The sequence below is a fragment of the Lagopus leucura genome, unplaced genomic scaffold, assembly GCF_019238085.1.
Source record: "Lagopus leucura isolate 7727_CA_CO unplaced genomic scaffold, USGS_WTPT01 Super-Scaffold_741, whole genome shotgun sequence".
NCBI classification, from domain to species: Eukaryota; Metazoa; Chordata; class Aves; order Galliformes; family Phasianidae; genus Lagopus; species Lagopus leucura.
In genome coordinates this window covers 8,476,090-8,499,413 of record NW_024962256.1, presented here as the reverse complement: position 1 = coordinate 8,499,413, position 23,324 = coordinate 8,476,090, and the positions used below count along the sequence as shown (strand labels likewise).

Genomic DNA, 23,324 nt, shown 5'->3' with positions numbered 1-23,324 from the left:
TCAAGCTGAAAATAATGGCTTTCATAGATTGACAGGTAAGAAATGGCTGGGAAATATTTAAGACACAATATCTTCACGTGGCTGTATTCTGCAGATCTAATTCTTTGACAGGGCACGTGAGCCAGGGAACATGGCCAAAGAAGTGGAGAAGAAAGAGCCTGCTCCTGGCCAGAGCTCCAAGTCTGAGGGCCTGGGGAGGAACTGTGGGGAGCAACAACCGAAAGTGGAGGGAAGGAAGAACCTGTCATACAGATGGGGATTAGAAGGCAAAAAAAAAAAAAAAAAAAAAAAAAAAGAAAAAAAGAAAAATAATGGAGAACGTTTGGAATATTCTCTGTATTAAACAACTTGAAGGAGAGAGTATTTTTCATAAACTAATACAATTATTTTAATTAAAAGTCCTTAAAATATTAATGGAAGGCGTCTGAAGGCAGCGTTAATTATAGCTGTGCCACTCTCACAGCTGTACTGAGGGCTCTGTCAGAATTCCCATTACGAATGCTGGTTTTTTGAGAGGTAATAACTCAGACCAAATTTCCTAATGGGTAAAATTTTATTTATGAAGTTCTCAGCACGGGCACAATTTTTTGTTTCCCACATTTCTTAATTGATTTCTGGTTACAGAAAGACGGCGGTTTTGAACACTTGGACGTCTGTCTAACAGGGCTGAGGTTCCTACAGCTTCAGGGCAGCCAACTTTCCTTTGTTGAGACTGGATGTCAGTGCTTGTGCCAATGTGAAGGTGGGCAGATGAAGGGGAACATTTCTGCTGCAGCCAACGGCTGTATTCAGGTACCCACAGGACTGATCCAAGAAGTCTAGCAATTAGGTAGGGTGAAACCACCAGGACTTGCTTTCCACGGGGCTGTGTTGCTGCACAGGGTTTATCTGGCTCTCAACCAAACCCATGGACCATCCAGCAGCCTTTGCACTGGCAAACACGGGGACAGTTCACTCCACTGAGAAATAAAGTGTGAGCACAGAGAGACTCTATAGCAGACTCTATAAGCACAAACACAAATCCCAGGAGCCAATTATACCTTTTATCATTTTCATTAATATATTTATTGATTTCTTCCTAGGAATATAAAATGAAAGAACAAAGAACGTCGTGCAACTACGGAGCAGAAATTCTTGGTGCACAGCTGTAAATGTTACGCACAAAACACGATGCACTTTTTTTGTTGTTTTAAATGTCACATAACTTTCACCCACTTCAACAGACAAAGGAGCTTTGTTATTTTCCCATTAAAATTATAAAATACAAATCTATGTCACTTTGACCACAGAATCTGCTGATCAACGTCAGAGCCCTTCCCCTTGCATAAGCTCGGCCATTAAACCACTTTCGGTCTGGTGAGGGATCTGGCTTCTATATGCCATATTAGTGTGAAAATTACCCTAAATATGAATGCAGCATCATTGCTTGCAGGCTAATGGCTGATACTGTATGCACTGGAAAAAAAAAAAGAAAAAAAAAATCATTGCCTGCATGTTTACTATGCTGTTCGTGTTAGTTCTGCTGGCTGCTTTTCATAGCATATTACAGCCGCTGAGGAAGAGGGGCAAAGCAGGGAAAATGCAAGTAGTTTCATTGGAGACATCATCCTATACCCACGCAATAGCAACACCTTGCACTTTGGAAAGACATCTGCCAGTAGGTAGAAATGCATTCCTTTCTCACCGCTCCATAGGATTATTTGGTAACCATCTAATGAAGTACTGCACTGTGCTAGTAGCAGAATGTTTTTTTCACCTGCTGGGTAGTTGTTCAACTCAACATACTTAAAGAGACGGGCTACCACGAGCACACAAAGACACAGCCCTGAATAGGCTATGGGTGATTTTTTTAAACAATATCTATCCTAGCATTATGCAGTCACGGTAGTTATTACAAAGTAAAGCACAGACACTCCACAAGTTTGAAATGTGAGTGTTGTAATAAGAAAAAATTACATTTGTTTCATTTTCTGTCCTTGTTACTTTCTTCCTTGTGATAATAGATTCAGATTTTGTGCCATTATCTGGTCTTATTAAAGGAAAGTGGTATCAAATTTAATACTTCCTATATAAAGTAAGAGAGCACCTGCTCATAAAATGTATTTTCCATGCACTTCGCAAAATACAGGGAAATTAACAAAATGGCTCTTCTATATTAGAACAAGGGCACAACTGTTACTATCTGTATAAGATTGATTTTGATGAAGATTATAGGAATGGTATTTGTCTGACAATGCCAAGCACTCAAAATTTATCCTTTTTGTGTTTTTTATTCCAAATTGTTCATTCTTTAGCGACATTGCAAGAACTACTTTTCTAAATTATAGCTTTTTTAATATAGGTTTTAGAAAGAACGTCTATGTCAGAATTTTTTTTTTTCATATACAATTTCCAGGATTACATTATCACATCGACAAGATGTACAAGCCTAAACCCTTAATATGTGTGAAGATATAGTCTTTATTGGATAAAACACATACTAACCTGGAAAATGGGCCATCATCAAATCAGAATCCACATTATGCATGAGACACCCCAGTTTGGAACAAGGCCATCAGCTAGAGCAAAATGGAACCAAGCAACAGGAACATTTTAGCCAAGCCAGGATTCCATCTTTTTCTCTCAAAAGCCACTTGCAGACCTGTGCTAATGAGATCTTCAGTTGTGCAAAGGCCAGGCTTAGCGACCAGCCTCTCCAGGTCAAAATACGGTTGAATGTTTGCTCCTGACTGCAGTGAAGTAGCAGGGCAGCCCACCGCTCACTTCCCTTGCTTCCCAAATGGCATCTAGGACAAATTCACCTAGCTTCCTCTTGGGCATGAGTAGACAATTTGCACTTGGCCTAACCAAGATGTTTTCTGGCAGCTCAGGTTGCATATTAGGAAACTTTAAATGAGTGGTGAGGCACTGTCTCTGCCCAGGGAGGTGGTGGGGTCACTGTCCCTGGAGGTGTTCCAGCACTGTGGAGATGTGGCACTGAGGGATGTGGGCAGTGGGCATGGTGGGGGTGGGTTGGGGTTGGGCTTGGGGATCTGAGAAAGCTTTTCCAACCTGAATGATTCTATGACTCTATGAGATCAGAAGCCACTTACATCACTTGAAGCCCTTGGGAAGTTTCTTCTCACTTGGAAGATTCACTGATTCCTCTGTTCGTCATAGGAAGGGAGCAACGAAAGAACCAGCACTGGAGATCAGTACCTCATGGAAGACCGCAGGGAAAGAAGGGAAAGGGTGAGAGCAAGTTGGGAGAGGAGAGGTGCAGAAGCTTACACAAAATCTCCTTTGGATAGATGATCTAAGTACAAGTTTCTGACAGTACTTCCGCAACTGACTCACAAAGCTAAAAGATTTTATATCACAGTATGAAGCTTTCAGCCATCTGCTCCCACTTAAAAAAAAAGACTGGAAGAGTACACAGCATCGCTGTAGTCCTCAACTGTTCCACTATACCTGATCCAAGCAATGTCCGTCCAACTGGAAGAGGACCATTGCATATTGACGTCCATAACGCCATGCCCTTCCTGGCTTTGCTGTTCAGTAATGTCAGTCTCCACGATTCAGGGCAACAAAGTGCAATGCATACTGCATTTCACTGGTGATTGAAATAGAGAAAAATGGTTTCTTTTGAATTAGTTCGTCCTGGCAGGTTGCAGGCAGCCAGGCTTGAAGGAAAAGATAAAGTGAACACTCCTTGGACCACATCACTCTTTTAAATATAGCACACCATTAAGTCCAGCTTGGTTTTACATTCTTGCAACATGACTCTTGTTTCAGTTATTTACTTCTGTTCCCACATAAACGTGGGAATTCATAATCCATGGATGCCGCCTATCCATTGTACTGTACTGCAACAGCATGTGCTGAACTCTTGAACTGTAAAATATATTGATTATTGTTTCTGTTTGTAATTTTTATTTACTCAGAGGAAGATTGCTCTTTATTACTCTTCTCAGCATTTCCTTTATATATATATTGTTTCTACTTCAAGGCCCAGATTCTGGTTCACACTGCAGCGCTTCCATGCAGACAGAACAATAACACTGTGAGCTGAAGTAACTCAACCTCTAACTGCAAATGCTTGTAAGGAAGAGTAAACGTATGCAGGATATGTTACTCATGTTTGCAAATGACTGTAGGTGTCATCCAACAGGAAGGAACAGGGGTGGAAGAGAACTGGACATATTCAGAGTAGGGTGTTTGTCTTATTTGCAATAGCAGCTTTGTCAGCTGCTCTATCAGGAGCTTCAGAATTTCTTAAAATAAATAGAACATTTCCAGGATATTGCTGCAAAGAAAAGGGAGGAATCTGTAAGCCATTGACAATTTAATCTGATTTACTAAAGCCCCATGCACTGAAGTGGAGCTACAGACAAACTGGTGAGGCTTAAACAGTTATTGCTGTGCCAAAACTTGCTCTTGATTCCATTAGCCAGGATAAGCAGGGCGTGCTGGCACTTACAGCTTTGGAGTGGAGTTGCACCCATCCATGCTGTCTTTGTTAAAATGTCAATTAGTGACACCAGGTGATACCAATTTCAGAGAAAAAAAAAAAAGCCTTAGCGGTGATTTCATGCTAAAGGATAATTTAATTATTACAAACATGGAGTAATATTTAAGGAAATGTATCTAGATACACCTTTGGCTTCATGGCCAATCTGACAGTGGCACTGATTTCAGTATCTACAAATTGTAGATGACAAACAGTGTCTACAGCATCACCAAAACCTGTCCTGGAACCTGGTGACTTGGTTGATCACCAAGAACATAAATCCAGACCAGGCAAAACCCACAGATAGATTATGCAGTTCATCTGGATTTGCTCAATTAGTAAATATTTTGGGATTTGTTTGCTCCGACTCAAAAGCAGTCATGAAAAAAAGACTGAATTTGCTGTTGGTATTAAATAAGTGTGACTCCTTTGGGAATGACCGTAACACATAATTTTTTCCAAGAATTTAGGTTCTTCCCTTATATCACTAAACACTTATTTACAGAGAGCAATGCAGATTATACATTCCACACCACTGAGTCAAAAAATACATCTTTTACAGAACTATGCACCCTCAGGCATGAATGATAACTCAAGCAAAGAAACAGAGCATCGGACAGCATAAGTGTGTCAAGAACATGAGCATGACACAGTTGGACCAGCGAGAAACAGAGAAAACAAGAACTAGATTCGATGATAGATCACCTGCTCTAAAAACAAAACATTCAACTCTTTGCACCGTTACTTGATTCCAGATTAATTTAGTTTCTTGTCATCAACCAGGTCCATGTGAATAACGGGGATGCTGACTTGGATCACAGAAGGAGTCAAATCAACAGGACATCAAGCCAAATTGACTTGTAACCAGGCCACGAATTTAAACAAAGGAAAAAGGATGGTCCTGAAATGCAAACACATGCTGTATTTTATAGGATCATTCACAGTTACCACCTTTAATTAATGCTCCAGTTCCGTTTCTGACCAATAGGATTACAAATCTGGCAGACCTCAGAGTCATGGCCATATGAAGCAACCTAGCTGCTGGCCAGGTTTTTGTCTGGGAGAAACGACTGCGCCTGTCTGCCTGCCAAGAGCCATTTACTCACACTCATTCACATCTACACAACCAGCCACAAACGTTGTCTCAACACTCAGGGCAAACCAGATTTAGAAATTGTCTGTCTGGAGAACTAATCCCGAGCAGCTCTTGCAGAACAGCCAATTCTCCAGGGTTCTCCTCCACGCCACGCCAGTCTCTCCTTCCAGCTCCTCCTGGGAGCACATGATGCTACACTGCAAGAAGAGGCTCTGAGCGAAGTGTTGAAGTACAGAACCTGGGAGTTACTGAGGGATCATTACCACACATGAAATTCAAACCCCACCCTTTGCACACGCCAGCTCTCGTTATTAAAAAAATACAGCTCTAAGCTGAGGAAAAAAAGATGCATTATTTCCTAACAAGGAGCTCAATTTGCTTTGCATGGAATTTTGACAAAGAGCGATATTTTCCAAGCCGTTGGTTCATTTTCTTTTCCTTTTTCGAGGCAAATTAGTGGTCTAAGAGCAAACAGAGACAGTCTCCACTGCTTACCCCTTGAGTTGATCCACAGCCATACAGCTGTGTCAGCATACATCTTACTCCAGTTGCTGAGCCCAGACAGCAGTTCAGGTGGACTTAGCTGATGTAGGTGTGGTGCCCAAGGTTGGGCTTTCAGTTCCTGTACATATTTTCCATATGCAGTCCTCCTTTTATGTCCAAAGAGACCCACACCAAATGGCTGCGGAATAGTATATGGTCTACAGATGTGAGATGAAATGGTTGCCCTGCCACTGAGTGTCTTCTCCTTTGACTTCATTTCAGTGCCTTCCAGTGCTTCTGTGGGAACAGATTATGGGATTTCCCAGGGATTTGATGCTACAAGAAGATTTGCCACCCTTCTAATTCCTGCAGCATAAGGAACCCTTTCCAGGGGGCTGTGAGAATCTTTTGTGGGCAATGAACAAATCTAGAGTCCTGTCAGTTATTATTCCCAGCACTGGGCCCATTGGAATTGCAATGGCCCCTAATGACGTGGAGGTGCAGCAGAACTCATCTGTGCTCTGCACTTAATTTCCAACCTTCAGAATCTCACAGGAGCCAAAGAGAATCAGACACCTTCATCACACTGAAAGGGAGGATAAAGACCAGGAAAACCCATAATGTTTCCACTGCCAGATTTATGGAAAGAAAATAGCACATGACCTTTATGATTCTGTCATTACGAACCACTTTTCAGGACAGCTTCAAGAGAATATCTGAACAGTTCTTTTGCTTTTCTACCTGAGAATGAAACAGCACCATATTTCTAGTCTTCAAAGTAGGTGAGTAAAGTAAATTCACTTTACCCAAAGGCTATCAAGCAGGACATAACCACGCTGCCTGCAGCTAAATGAGCCCTCCAAGTAAAATGATTGCTCCTAGAACTGATGGATCACACCACCAGATTTGCCATTTGGCATTCAGTATTTGGATGTAAGGTTTTAGCTGCGGTCTTACGAAGCAGAGATTTTTTCCCCATCAAAAGCAACCTCGGAATAATTGGGGAAAGAAATGCTATAAAAGAGCAAATAAAGAAAGGGGCAGATGGAAAAATGAAACATCTCTCTGGCATAAATCTCAGCACCCAGCACAGCAGCTGGCTGTTGTGATGATGGAAGGACTTTGGGAAGGATTCGAAATAACTGAAAGATTTCAAATAATTGGAATAATTGGAATGACTGAAATAGTTACGCATGAATTCCTAATGGCATGAGAGGTGGTAACTTTTCTTGCCACTCCTCCGTGCAAATTCATCCTCCAAACGCCAAACCTACAAGTGAGGCTGTTACCTGAGATGAGGATGAGAAGGAAACCCGGACTCAGTCTGATTCCAGGCTACAGGATATGAACAGCATTTATGTCCTGCCCTCTGCCAGTAACTTCTGGATGAACTGAGTTCATGCTCAGAATGACATCTGATCCTGACTTGGATCCATTGGTAAATTCTTGCAGTGGGCAGCCAGTGTATTTATGTGTGCATGACTTCAAGAAAAACACGTGTCCTTAAAAAACTGCTTCTCAAAAATAGTCCCCAAACCATCTCAAAAAAAAGGGAAAAAGACACAGAAGTGAGATGACTAAGGAAGGGTGGGAGGAAGGGACAAGCTTTGTGTTCCTTCTCCTACTCGTACAGGTATAAACCACCCTGCTGCTGAACTCCTTCTGGTTTTCACAGCTCCAGGGCTGATATGTATGAAAATATATTGCCTGTAGAGTTCACAATGTGGGTCATTTCCAGGTTGAATGCAATCTGATTTCATACATATTGCTGCTGACTGTAATGTCCCATGAATATGGCTGTACATTTAACAAGGGCAGGTGAGCAGATCAGATGGACTGTTCCATTTAAACTGTCGCACACAGCATTCACATACAGATACGTGCAGAAATATATCCACTGTAGCCAACATCTCTTCAGTGAGGTATACCTATTTATTTTCTCTAATATATTCACTTGAGGAAGAGGCCAATCTATGAAAAACAGCTACAGTCACAAGCTCAAAAAGAGCATTAGACACTGGAACCGGCTGCCCAGCGAGGTTGCAGATGCCCTCACCAGGAAGATGTTCAAGATCAGGCTGAATGGAGCTGTGAGCAACCTGCTCTAGAGGGAGGTGTCCCTGCCTATAGCAGGGAGTTGGAACTAGATGATCTTAAAGCTCTCTTTCAACCCAAACCATTCTATGATGCTATGATTCCTAATGGAATTGAATGTTTCAGAGCTAGTTTTATCCAAAGCTTTCTGCACTTTGTATCTCCAAGATCCTTTTCTGCTTGGCTTGTCTGTGCACAGGTGAGGGGCATCAGAAAGACAGAGAACCTTTTGGAAGAGTCAGTTGATACTGCTTACCTCAACTAGCTACAGGAAAGTCAAGCAGTCAGAAGGGTTTGGGTTCAGAAGACTGTTTCTGATTTCCTGCTCCAGGATGGATCACTGTTCAATCAGCAAAATTGCTTCTCCCATGTCTTCTCACAACTTTTCCATTCATTCAATCTTTCCTTTCTCAATTTGGCAATACACAGGAGAGGAGCATACAGATCAGTGCAGTAACGTGTTTTCTAGCCCCACTATTTGTGTACCTTTCTTGTACAACCCCCGCAGCTGCTGAGCTCTCTTGGCAGCCCCCATCCCTGAGCCCAACACACCCCCCGATGCAGCATCCCGTGATGCTCACGGACCGATAGTTTTGTTATTTTAATTTTGCTCAGTGACAGTTTTCAGAGACCATACACCAGAAAATATCTCTTTCTGCAATAGTTGGAAGAGTCAAAAGTGAAAACCTTTTCAATTTTCACAACCTTGCCTCTGTGGCAGGCTAAGTCATTTCAGAGCCTTCCTGGGCAATTTGTCTGGGATCAGGCTATTTCCTGAAGCATTCAGAAAAATCAACTTTTTTTTTTTTCCAGTAACTTCACAACAACATGAAGAAAAGCCACCTGAAAAACAGGCACATCACTAATGCTAAAGAACCTGCAGAAGAGAGAAGACAAAGTGGAAAATGACAAAAATGAAAATATGTGCAATCTTCTCAGCGACGGTTATTCCCTCATCTTTACTACTCTTCTTGTCTCAGGCATTAAAGCTCTCATACCTTTGATTTTGCAACATCGAGAATTTGTTTGGGTTTAATTTTAATATCAGAGCAGTATGTGGTTTACTGAAATAGCTGGTGGGAATGGCGGTGATGGGTTGACTTGATGATGCCAGCAGCCTTGTCCAACATTAATGATTCCGTGATTCAGTGAATATGGTTGCCAAGAAGAAAAAATACAATGATTTGGGCAAATGATTCAAGACCTACATCTAGAGTGCTTGCTCGTATCTGGGGCAATGGCAGGAGGATCACCAACCCCAATGCGTTGTCCACCCCTTCCTGAAGGAACGAATGGATACTGTGTCAGCAGCAATTTCCAAGCCAACCAACGCCATCGTGAAGCCAAAAGGAAGCACTGTGCAAAGCTACCCATGTTTCACCAGCAAACCCTTCCCTCAGTTTCACTCACAAGGAACTTTAAGAAGAAACTTAACTTTTCCAAACAAAAATAATTTCATCATTTTGTGTGGCATTAACACCCTGCTATTTCTATATGTTATCTATATTTTTCTTGTTGACATTCAACCAATTCAGAGCTAAAAATCCATCCTGCACTTTTTCTGGGGTCGTAAATCATAAAAAGGTTATATTTTATGAAAGTTGAAGCTGAGAAGTAAACAGCATATTTGTATCAAAAGAGTTTCATCTATTAAGCAGCAATGACAGGGCCCTCTGGGCCAAAATCTAGTTTTCTTACTTAAAAAGCTTAGTTCTTTTGTAGACTCCTGCAGGGACCTATAACAGTTGGAATTGGGTTTTTTATGCCTTTGAGGCCTCCAAATGAATGTTACAGTTTTCCATTATTTTCTTTTTTCTTCCGAGAGAACGAGGCTACCTGCTTATTGCCTAAAACCTACACCCTGCGATTGTTCTGCTGTAAAATCTGTCTTCCAGCAGTAGCCTCACACGCGATCAGGCATCCTCAGCATTTCCTCCCCATTGTACCCAATGCAGAGACATTGTACATGAGAAAAGAATTGCAGCATGCAATTGCATTCAATTCAACGCCTCATGCTACAGTTTGTGCATCGGCAACATTTCTGAAATTACCTTTGAAGAGCAGAACCTTGCAAAGAATTACGTGTGTTCACTTTATGTCCTGTGAATATGCACGGTTTTACTGAGATACTTACGTGGCAGTGATTGCAGAGGGAACCTGGGTCTGCAGGCTGGCAATTCAAACAGGTGCATTTTTTTCCCCTCCTCTGCTTCAGCCTCTCTCTGTGACCTTAAACTTCCAGGCAGGAGCCTATTCTATTGAATCACAGAATCATAGAGTCATTAAGGTTGGAAAAGACCTCTGAGATCATCAAACTCAACCCCAGCCCACCCTCACCATGCCCACTGCCCATGTCCGTCAGTGCCACATCTCAATGGCTCTGGAACACCTGCAGGGATGTGGACTCCACCACCGTCCTCTGTGCCCTGGGGCATCCCAGGTTTTGTGCCTCTGCCTCCCGTGCCTGAAAACCCTCCCTGTGTACTTGGAGCTGATGACAAACACATTAGGTCAGCACGGCACTTGGACACCATGGTGGTGGGAGCCACTAACATATCACCACCGCTTCACAAGAGGTTGCTCAGAGACACCACGTGAACCTCCGCTCCCTCAGTCTGTAGGATCAAACTGGCATTAACTTTAGCTATTCTCACCCAACAAAAAGCCTAAATTCCAACTGGGGCAGATTCGTCCAGGCACAGCCCAACTCAGTCTGGCTGCTCCAGGGCTGAATTTGGCTCGGCACCCATGGCCATCACTTCCCGTTCAGCCCAGCCAAGATTCCCTGGAGCTCTTTGACACATACCCTTCGTGTGAAATTAAGATGTCCTTCTACATCTTTCTTCTCATTAAAATGTTGCTATTAGTCCACCTCCAGCTATTAGAAAAAGATAGACGTGACCCTCTTTGAATGGTGTAATTTACAGCCGTGAGTATCTATATATTCCACTCTGATTACATCACAAGCACGAGCTCAGAGTCAGCAAATTCACCACCTCTAAACTAGTGGAATAATCACTAACAATTAACGAAATGATATATCTAAGTCACAGTAATCTTTTTAGCCACTTTGAACATATATTTGTTCTTTTGATGTCCTGTGTGAATAGGAGTGCTTTATCTGACTGATGATGGGCTAAACAATGGTTCAGAGTTGTAATATAGAACTCAATTTGCTGGAACTATCATCTGAAAGGCCTGGACAATTTATTGAACACTGCAGATGAAAGAAAGGGGAAAAAAAATTTAAAAACTGACCACTTCTAAAATGAAGAAAATAGAGCAGTAAAGGGTATTGTAATATACTTTAATCTTCCTTAATGTAGAAAAATATGAAATGCCATTAAAGCCTCCTTTGAAATGGATGTGTCCGCATGGCTTGAGCACCAAAATCTAGTTAATGAATCTATTGTTAAAGCAAATAAACAGGAAAGCAGCAGAGAAGGAGTGATCTGTGCTTTATACTGACTAATTCAGAAGATGAAAGCAGAGAAAAATTAAAGTTAAATTCATATAAATATTACAGCCAAGGAGAATAGTTGCAGGTGTTAAGGAAAAAAAAAAGGAGCAAAAGAGAGGGAGAGAGAAAAGGCAAAGCACGAACATTCATTCAATTCCAAGTCACAGCCAGAGACATTTTTTGTGTCAGAGCAAAGTCAGGCAAGATGAAAGCTTTTCAAGGGGCACAATAATTAACATTTTAAAAGGTTTTAGCAATAAAATAATGATCCCACAATAACAGCAATTTAATCATTTTACTTGAGAAATTAAACTGATCGCTAGCGTTCATTTGTAAGAAGTGGCATTTACTGCGTTTGTCAGAAGTTATCAAATCACCTTTCCCCGTTAATCGTGGTGGGGTTTTTTATTTATTTTTTTTTAACCTGTATCAGCATTCAGATGCTGCAGCCGCCCGTTGGCCCAAACAGCACTACCTGAAGCTCTCCGTGCACACAGCCCTGTTTGCAGCACAAAGAACTGCCGCTGGGCAGCAGCGGGCGGCAGAGATATCCCAGCAGGATGCCCATCCCACGGTGCTGGGGGCACGGCGCTCTGGTTCTGTGCAGAGGGAGCTGCAGGGGCTGCTTGCAAGCCAAGTGGCGGAACGTGCTGCTGCACATGAGGAGCATCCTGCAGGAGACAGGAGGCCCATCCCTGCTGAGCTCAGTGGAAAGATCTGCAGCAACTCCAGCGGGATTCTCACGCAACAAAAAGATGTTGGTTTGTGTATAAACAGAAATACATACCTCTAAATCCTTCGAGCTGCTAACGGGAAGCATGCGGGATGGGCCCAGCTCTGTTCAGCGTAGGTCCGGTGAGAGGATGACGGGGTCCTAACTCAGTGCATCTCTGGCAGAAATTAAATCACGGCATAGATAAAGTGAGCAACTCATATATCATCTCAACCAGACTATCCATATAATTGTCACAATCTAATTTAAATGACAGATCCGCCGCAGCGTACTTTCTTGTGTACGTCTAATGAATTTGTATTTCCAGCCCATATATTTTAACTTTGTGATTGCATTAGATCTTTGGTGGAGTGTCCACACACCAAATCACCATCTCTAAGATAATGATAATGCACAGCTCTGCTTTCTGTATCTGTCGGGATCACAATGTAAGACAAGATGGGGTTCTCGTAGCTGACAGTGGCATGTGCACTTTTTCTTCTTTCATTTTTTTTTCCCCTCCAATGTGCATTGTTCAAAATTGGGCTATTTCAATTTTCCTTTTAAAACTATAAGCTTTAACTCTCCAAGGTGGGAGCTGTGTAGGAAGAAGCTGCCAGGTAACCAATGTATGTGTTAAAGTTGCTGCTTGAGTGTGGACAGTAATAGGATTTCCAGAAATGAACTGCTATTTTGTGAGGCACTAACACAGAAATGTACAGTGGGAAATGAGAGCTTGAACTTTGCTTCTCCTAGAAAATTGAATCGTCTGTTTCACGGGGAAAAAAAAAAAGAAAAAGATTTGAAAACAAGCCATTTTCCATTGCTTTCCTTTAATTTATATTTAATAACACAACAATCGCTTTGTTTTGGTGAGTGGAAGGCCAAAATTATACAGGACAAATTCATCTATGTATATGTGTCTCCTTCTGTATCTGTCTTTCTATCTCTTTTTGCCTGTGACAGCTCAGGATAACACAGTGATGCTTTATGAACAATATTTCCTTTGATGGGGTTACACCGAGGACGTCTGTTCTTCCTTCTGGCCACTGCACAATATCTTTGTAGCCTTTAAGAAGGCCAAAAGAGATCTGTGCTAAAAAAAAGTCCTGTCCATTAAGGCAACAGCTTGATGAAGGCTAAAGGTTAGGTCCGTGGAGTGACTGCAAAGGTTTCAGAAAACACTGAGAGAGCTCGTGGTCATGTCAGCTCCTGCCCCCTGCGGCCCACCTCTCACCTTGTCCTTCCCCAGGCAGAAATAGGGGCAGGGTCGTCCCGACTGGAGGAGAGCTGACCCCTATCCTCTACGGTCCTCTGGAGATGGTTGTGAGTCTTTTAATATGTGAAAATTATGAGGGAGGGAAGGGAGGAAAGCATAGAAAGAGAGCTTGCTGTGTTATCCCAAATGCAAATCAAAATTCGAAACGACACAACATTTGCAGCAAAATCACACACGAAAATGTATGCCATATAGTAAACAGCACGACTAAACTCATCCCTGTCCGCCAGCCATGTCAGGGCATGCTGCAATGCAGCCCAGCTCTAACATCCTGTGCCAGCTGTGCCACTTCTCAGTCCCTCTGGTGTCTGCCACAGCGCTGGGATTGGGTCCCTCGTTCCTTCCCTTTGCTTTTCCTTGCCAAGTGCCAATGCTTTGATAAGTGGCATTTCTTACGGCAGCCTCCCTGTTACCCATTTAGCACCTATTCCCCACTTGCCCGATAAGCTGCTTGCAGCCCAGCACTCGCCTAATCTTTTTCCCTGTTAGCTTTCTCATTCCCCTCTTCACCCCATTCCAGTTGCAACATTCAATTAAGGCTGGTTAGAACCACAAGTGAGCAGCCCGTGGCACGAGGGCAGGTTGCGAGCAGCAGGGCTGCCAAACATCCCCATTTGTTCCCCATCCTTGGGTTGCATCCCTTATTCTTACAATTCTCTTCAACCCTTTATAATTTTACCTGAATTCATCCAGCTGCCCTCAGGCCACGCCGACAACCCTTTCCTACGTTTGAAGCTGGATCTATTTGCCTACCACGTTTTGATTTCACCTCCTGCTCTGCTTCGCGTGAGGCTGTGAGTGCAGGGGATGGAGCAGCAGGACTCGGAGCTTCAGTGCTCCCAGAGCTGATGGAAAGCCTACAAGCAGAGGGAGGGGACCCGCAGCCCCTGCCAGAGGGAAGTTAGATCACTTTGGGCTCTCAGAAGCACCGTCTTTTAAATGAAATTGCAAGATGGTGAATAAAGCGCAGCCTGAAACAAAAGCCCCGGTGATCTTTGGCAGATTACTTTGGGAAAAGTATGGCCCATTTCAGAAAAATCAAAGCAAAGAAAAACATTGACTGCAATTCAGAGGCCTAATGTATTATTACGGCTTTTTATGGATTTTATATATAATTTCCTGTAAAGTTAAGAGGTTGAAGTGATCTCTTACATTCGGCTGCATTATCAGCATAGCACCAAACAATTTTCTACATCTTATTATGTTCACAGTTGACATACTATTAGAGAAATGTGCAGCTGTCTTACTCTGCTATTCATTTCCTCATTACTATTTTATAAATATATGATTAACAGTTATTGCAGCTGCCTAATTCACATTTATTGCAAATGCAACCCCACAAATGAATGTTCAAAGCAAAGAGATGTGGTTTTAGAGTAATTTAAATTTTACAGTTCCATTTACCCTGCTTTTTAATTTACTGTATAATGACCCTATTAGAATAAAACACATCTGGAAGTTCTTTGGGGAACATTTAATTTTCTGTGGCTTCAGTACTAACAGAACTTGTACCATAAAGGCCACAGATGCTTTGAACACTGTACAAATTTTCACATTTTCTGCCAAGATGCTGGATAATTGTACAGATGAGACAACTGCAACGAGGCAAGAGATAAAGTTCTCTGCACCTGAAAGCAAATGAGAGAATCTTGCGGTGCAGTTTGGTGATGGCCATCTCTTAACCTCATCTCAGGTATAGGGGGAATTTGAGTTAGAATATAATACATTATATATATATAGAATATATTGATCCTAAATCTCCGTATCAAATACAAACAGCATTTTTCAAGTCCTGTGAATCCTCGGTCTACGTGCTCTTTAAAGTAAAGGGAAAATGCCCTCCCACATGACTTTCCAAGCTTCATTGCCAGCCTCTAAGCTTCTCATCATCACTATGAAGTGACACAGTAAATCAATGAGACCAGAGAAGGCTTTGGAGGTCAGTGAGAGATTCCATAAGCACCCCCCATCTGCAGTCTGCGGTGGGGATACAGATGCGGCGAGTCCCAGCCTGCCATATTAGCAGAATCATCCTGAGAATTTGAAATTGATTTGAATATTAAATACAGATCACTGCAGCAGAGCTCTTTTACAAGAAAGGATGCGAATCCATTCTCATTGATTAGTTAATTTATGTTCTACAACTAATCGAAACACAAATCTCATTAGCCACAGGTCAGTAGATGTGGGGAGGGGGAAAGAAGAAAATCATTTGGATAGCCCAGTTAGCTGTAAAGATATAATTATAAGCCAAACTGTTTTAAAGCCAGCGCCTTGGTCAGCGTGTGCAATGGGCTGTCAGCAACCATTGTGCGACTTCTCCCCAACGGTGCGAGCCTTCAATCTATTTTTAAGTAAGATGGTTGCAGGCACTCAGCTATTACAGCGAGAGCAGCGGCGCTGGCTCACTCCAAGGCAAAGAAAACGATGCACACAAAATATATATACACATGTCACGAAACGCACACAGAGCTGACGGAATCGTAAGCAACATTAATTAACCTCCTTCTCATTTGAAGTAACTAAAACAACTCTCTGACCTCGTCCCCTACGGTCTGTTTCGTCCACATCCAACACAATACCAGATTAACAACATCACGTGCAGTCACATCAGTTGTCTGCTTCTCCTGGCTGTTCTGCAACACGCCTGCACCTGTGAGCGCCAGCCCCAACCTGATGCATTTGCAGAGAAATAACTGACGCAGTTTCCAGCCTAGAGATGTGTAAGTATGGAAACGTTCGTGCTCAAAACATTTTCAGTTCGTTGCTGAATCCTGTTTGATGAATTAGAATTTGACAACTCTATTCTAATACAAATTATTTGTTAATTAAATGAAACTTCACCATGCGGTGTGTAGGTTTTTTCCACTCATATTAGAAGTAATGCGAGTCATTTCATTAAAAGCTCATATGTTGCACTACAATTTCACCCCGAAGTCTTTTAGCAACAAAGTTTCAAAATGAAATTATTATTCCAGGCAGATCTTTTCCTATTTCCGCAGTACCTTACATTTCGTAATTGCCTTATAGTATGTTAAATGCATAAAATAATATTCAGCATGTAGTAATAGCGAACCCTTTGGAGATAAAGAGCTCTGCGCACACACCAAACTAGGGCAGAGAAGCAAATAGCAAGAGTTACCCCACTTCTGCAGCTTAGCAAGCACGGGGAACAGCCTGGTGGGACTCATCCAGGGGAATGGAACTGGCCAGGGATCATCACAGCATGGCAGCCCTTCTCCACCTGGAAGAGATTAAGAAGAAAGTGGAAAGTCAGAGCAAGGGTGATGGCCCGGTGTGTTGTATTTGTTGTCTCCTCCAGTGCTTGCAGGATGGAAGTGGGGGCATCCAGAACATGACCCCTCCCCAGCAGAGACATAGAGACCATCAGCAGGATCACGGGGGTTGGAGGGACTTTTGGAGATCATTGAGTCCCACCACTCTGCTAAAAGCAGGTTCCTCACAGTAGGTTGAGCAGGATAGAATCCAGGCAGGTCTTGAATATCCACATCAGACACAAACGTGGAGATGCCACATGAAGAGGCACCCATGGCTCTGCATTCTGTGACTAAGTCTCCAAGAGCAGCACCGAGGGTCATCTGTAATGCAGAGGCTTTCCACTTGGAGAGACAGGAACACCATTGCAGCAACAGTTAAAGATGGAAAACATAATTAAGTCAAAACAATCCTGCTGTGTTGGATTAGCACTTTTGCTGGTCTCCATGTGTTGTATTTGCTGGGTTTTTTTTTAAGAGACTATCTATGTTGCAAGGATCACAGCAGCCTGTTTGCATTGCAGCACTTCTGCTTCTTCGGGTTGTTTCGGTGAGAAATACGGGAAATATTGCCTCGGGAGTCTCAGATTTCTCCAGTGAACACCCAGCTTTGATGCCTCCTCAAAGCAGCAGCACAGGGATAAAACTGAGGTCGTGTCGTTCTCAACATCTCTTTTTAGTATCAGTCAGAGCAAAAGACAGAAAACTAGGAGGTTCTCAAATGTTATTCTCAAGAAATTCAGTGACTCATTGTATAACCTTTGGGAAGTCACTTGACCTCTTTGGCATCCATTAACCCACATGAAAACTCAGCAAATGGTAGGACCTTGCTGAAAAGCAGATACTTAAAACTGAATTTTCCTGGGTAAATAAATGAGAAAAACAACCAACAAAGAAAGGCACTGTTCAAAACTCATCTCGTGACCCCATTATTCATGGATCATTAGTGTAATAGGCCACATGGGATCCATAAAAGGCATTATTGCCTTTTATGTCATTGCGTATTTAGAGAGTGATAATCCATATATTATTGGAACAATATAGACTCTAGCAACTCCTTCCAGCCTATTTTATGAGATTCTGAGATTTCAGAAACAATAACCAATGAACATCCTATATATCTGCATACGACTGATCATGAAGTAATAGCAACTGCAGTGCATTTACAAAGAAAACTCCTTTTAATCTCTGGACTGAAAGCATCTAGTTCACATTATGGTAAGTAGTTGGCAAATGATCATTTTATTAAGTTAAAGGCACTCATTAGTGCTGCTTTGAAAAGGCTATGAACCCTGCCCCTCCCTACAGAGAAGTATTAATGCGTTAGATGGCTGAAAATACTCATAATCAAATGAAGTGCAAACAGAAAAGCTGGATCTAACGGCACATATGCAATATTTTCTGCATTCTGTGGTTCTTTTTTTAATTTGTCTGCAACATATGGAGACTCCAGTCCCTCTGAAAAGGACATAGGAAGCTACTGTCTTGAAATTAGTTCTAATAACAGCTACAAAGGAACAAAACCAAATTCCAACTGAAACAGAAAAGATTTTGTACAGCGTAAGATGCTGCCACTGCTTTGCATCTTAGCATTATCTTATTTTTGCTTTCTGCATTTCACATCCTCACAGTATTTCAGTAGATATTTTGTCCATAGATTAGAATAGTTTAGAATTTGTACCCGGTATATCAAGAACTCCCCCAACATACGTAAAAAGATACAAAAGCTGTTCTCTCTGCTCAGAAAAATGGAAGGAAGGAGTCCAAAGTCTCCTTTTGAATGCTTTATTTCCTACAGCCATCAGCACACCTTACACCAGCTGCAGCTTCCTAGACTCCAGCTAGCAGATCAAGAGACAGCTTTCCCTGTTCTCTGACCCTATTTGCTTCCATTCTGCAAGCTGGTCAGCTCATACAGTTGTTCCCAAAAGCATTTCAAAGAACGTAAATATGTTAGCAAAGATTTGCTGCTTAAATGATACCAGCTCAAACAACTCACACTGACTGCCAGTGGGTTGGGAAACCAGCGCCTGAAGAGCTCAAAACAGCAGCTTGGAGAAGAAATCTACTTCCAAAGACTTGCAGATGGCAAGCCATAGCCTTTCCACCAGAGCTATGCAGAAAGTCCCTAAATGGGGCAGTTGTCCTCATTTTAAGGCTGTTGTATATTGTTGGAATAATGCAAAGCTCCTGTGATAGCGGCTAGGAGCAAGCTCTTGATCCATGTCTCTAAAAGCACACAGTTGACACCACATGAAACCTAGCAATGCAGCCAAGGAACTACACAGAATCAGGTAAATTCAGCTCATGGTGAATTTTAATAGGTAGGCAACATCTCAGCCTGTAGATGTGGCAGATAGTCTATCATCTTGCACCCATTATAAGAAGCACTCTGTAGAAAAAAAACAGGCTCCTATATCCCCCCCATCTTCTTAGGCAGTCAGGTTTTGAATTTACAAGGAAATAAGATTTCGTGAGCCTATCTTTATTATGGTGTGATTAGGCTATTATTACCTGGAAGGGGGCAGAAACATGAATACAAAAAGATTTTCTGCACTGACCATAATGATCCTGCCTATTAAACACTGCCTCACTCTGGCAAACTTTGAAAAAAATAATAATAATATTTTATCAAAACACCCATTAAACTGTTACAGGTCTTTTCTGCCTTTTTCTCCATCAGAGCTGATTACACAAGGTGCACATCTCTAAGCACAAACACCCAGCTTTCTTCTTTTATAACCAGTCATCTCCTTCTTTCTCTTGTCTGATTCACTCTCAGAGGCCAAAATCCAGCAGACGTGGTATTGCAATTGCCTCCTCGTGAATGGCTTAAAAAAATAAATTAGTAAAACTTTCTATCCAACATGAGAGCAAAAAATTCAGAGCTCTAAGTTTCTGTAGCAAACCACAGCCAGCCAGAAAGGAGGTGGATTTCCTGTTTTTACTCACATTTCTATTATTCTTTCTATCAGTATTATGAAATAGTTGGATACTTTATGACACCGTGTATATATATTTTATATATATATATATATGTATATGTATATGAAGTCCTTTGTTCTTCTTAAATAATAATAACAATAATAATAATAATAATAAAACATTTAGTTCTGCAGATGCCTTGGGCTGATATGCACTGTGCTTACCATACACTCATTTGCCAGGACACCATGAAGGTCTAGCAAGAGTGAGAAACATCATGAAATCTCCTCAATGAAATTAAAGTGCATTTTGCACTTTTGTTCTAAAATATTACCTTTTTTTTTTATCAGCAGTTCATACAAATCTTTTTTATGACATCAACTCACCCATGTGCCATTTGGCAACAGGCAGCCCAGCGCATTACATAAAGTAAATACTGTGTGATCACAGTGGGTATATTTCTTCATATTGTCTCTTGAAGGTGCAGCCAGCCATGCTATAACACTTTCTATTAGGGGAAAGAAGAATGTGGAGGAGGTCTCACGTCCAGTGACTTACAGGCATTTCACAAAGTGGGATTACTATGGGAGAGTCTGCAGTCCACAAGGCTCCACACAGCCTCTTGGCTCACGGTCTTAGCCTAAAGACAAAGAAGCCAATGACAAATTGAATCTGCACGATCCTACGGAGCTGTGCCACGCTTTTGGTTTGCCATCACCTCTTCCTGAATAACTGCATTCAGAAGACAAGTTGTAGTCTGCCAGGTTGGCTGTTTTCACAGACACTGTCAGGGTTTAAAACCATGAATCTGCAGAGATGCTAAAGATCCGTCCCCTTAAGTTCTAACTGACAAACTACGTATATGTCAGGTAGTATTACATCCTGCTCAGATTATTTTTCCTAATTTGGCCTGTAATGACTACAAAAGATCCTGAGATATCCTCAAGGCACAAGGAGGCATGTGAATATTATAGATAATCTGTCTGGTTTATTGGGAGAATTTACTCACATCTGCAGTCACATTGAGACATCAGCTAGGATATGCAGGCAGGCAGGTTAAATGTTAATTTCCTTTCTACTGTACCATTTTCTAACCTCCGCCCATGAATCAAAGTGAGTAAAAGGTTCCTCACTTAGAGACATAAAACAAATTGAACAAATTATGTTACTTAACTGAGGAAGAACCAGCTAGTTCATTGATTTTTTTGTTTGGCTTCACATGTCTCTTTTTAATTAATATGAATTTGCAAACATGATTTTTAATTTTAGACCACAATGTCCCATATACTCCAGCCGGGTTTTTCCAAGCAAGACAGGTCCAGGGGTGCTCAGATACCTCAAAAAGAGAAAAATCTGAAATTTGGATGCAGTCGTTTGACTTCATTAAAACCAATGGCCTTGCGGTCTGTTCCTCCATAAGCCTAAGTCAGGGGCAGCTCAACCAAAGGTAGATTTAGCTCTGGGAGCAATACGAAGTCAGGCCCCACCAGGCTTGAAAGACAAAACAGCCACCACAATACCTCTAAATGAATGTGAAATTAGAAGCCAGGGTTCTGAGTACAACGCAGTTAATAGGATATGAAAAAACAGCCATTAACTTCTCAGTTCTTTTAGACTGGTCATGAATCACGGTCATCTGCAGCAACAAGTCTCTTAAGCTGACAATTTGCTATTTAAGGAGTGCAAGAAGAGAGGGAATTTAAGCTTGAGCCAAGCCGAGGTACATTTCTCTTTCTATAGCAGCACTGACAGCATGAAGAGGAAATGCTTAATACTAATGGGGACCTCTAAATTTTTTACTTACAGGATATTTTGGTGAGTATCTAAAAATTGCCTGAGTTTATTCCTACATGGAAGGTGCAAAATCTCCACTGCGTTCCTGAAGCATGTGTGTAGAAATAGCACACCAGTGCAGGTTTCAGAAAGACAAATGCACTCAGGACTGCAGATTTGGGATTTTCAGCTGAAATTGTTATCCTAGAGAGTTAATTCTCCTGTCAGTAGTGCATTAGCAAAATATCTTTGCTGCAGGAAATACAATTTCATTTTTGGTGCTGGTGAATCCATTTCCATTCTGCCTGGCAGCTCTTTTCCTTCTGGAAACATAACCTCCTGCTGAAGTACTCATTCCCTCCCTTTGTTCAGCTGTTTCTCAAAGGTTGGCCTACTGCTTACATACCCATGACATGCATACATGCAGTCGGTTCAGATGGATGCCTTACTGTCTTCCACTTCAACTCTTGGTTGTGTGGCCACAGGTGTCCTGGCCTCCTCTGACAACAGGGACTGCACTTGCACTAAACTAGATTCAAACTAGATCTGCATTTCAGAACTTTCTTCTGCAAATCTACGTATTGATAGAGTAACAAAATGGACAGTGGTGCTCCTTAATTGCCTGTAAACCAAGTAGGGAAAAGTGCATGCACAAGTATTTGTATGAAACCACTTAAGCCATCATCATGAATCCAAATAAGGATGTGTCAGGCTCAGAAGAACCGAGAAAACATTACCTATTAAAACATTACTGCCTAGAAAACTGCTGCTTAGCACTAGGACTCCTGCAAATGACGAAGGAAAGAGCAGCTGTTTGATGCCAACTGGGTGGAAAATGGGAGGCAAAAATAGCTTTTGAAATGTTTGTCTGAGGAACAAAGGTTACAGCATAGTAGTGAGAGCAATACTCCAACCAGAGCCAACGTGTCTTCCTCTCCTTACCTCTCCTTTCTGAGTTGTACACTGAAACATACAGATAGAGCTGTTCTTCAGTTTGCACTGAAAGTCTTTCTAGCACAGATTCTTTTTTCTAATTCCCTTTTGCCAGCAGAATGCATGTCATCCAGCTCAAGGTTTACACTGATACTTATCTTTAGCCACTACAAGAACAGCACAGAACTTTTTAAATTATTTTAGTCCCCTTCCTTGAAAAAAGACAGAAAGAAAAGCAATCAAACTGACCTTCCTTCTAAAACAAAAATTTGGAAAAATACATTATAATCGAACCCCTCCTCTAAAAACACACACACACACATACAGAAAACATTTCACTTTGAGTATAAAAGCAGCAACTCACAACAAGTGCCAGGCTGGATTTCTTTTTTTCTTTCACTTCCATCAAATTACGTTGGAGATGTTCCTTGTGGGCACTCAGCACTACTGAAGCAAGGTTATCTCATGGCCAAAGAATGGTCACAATTCAATATTGAACGCTGCACCATCTGGAAGAGAAAGTGAGCAGCAGAGCCATCAACCCTACGTAGGGTCACCCTGCTGTGGGGACACCCAGTGTCATTGTCCCCTGCCCAGGAGCCGTGATAGAGGAGACGACGACAAGTGAAGGTGAGCAAGGCCCCACAGCTCTTGATTTTAAAGCTGAATTCTGTGGTTGGGTAAATCTTGTTCGGATATCTGTATAATATTGTACCTTTCTTTTGCTTATAGTGTTAAATGTTAACCCGAGGCAAAAATGTAGGTTATGGCATAATTTATTAAGAAATCAATACCATATTCCCCA

The 23,324-nt window shown here is 41.8% G+C and overlaps 1 long non-coding RNA gene across 2 annotated transcripts; it reads right to left on the bottom strand.

Annotated features, from left to right (window-relative positions):
- Positions 1 to 1,037: 1,037 nt before the first annotated feature.
- LOC122175900 lies at positions 1,038 to 23,012 on the bottom strand. Of its 2 annotated transcripts, XR_006177552.1 has the most exons (8): positions 22,884 to 23,012; positions 16,756 to 16,857; positions 12,410 to 12,512; positions 10,969 to 11,040; positions 10,297 to 10,417; positions 3,093 to 5,390; positions 2,485 to 2,558; positions 1,038 to 1,455 (listed from the first exon to the last, which is right to left on the bottom strand). It is a non-coding gene; the product is annotated as an uncharacterized LOC122175900 (long non-coding RNA). The 2 variants fall into 2 exon arrangements; XR_006177553.1 differs by lacking the exon at positions 10,969 to 11,040.
- Positions 23,013 to 23,324: the final 312 nt, after the last annotated feature.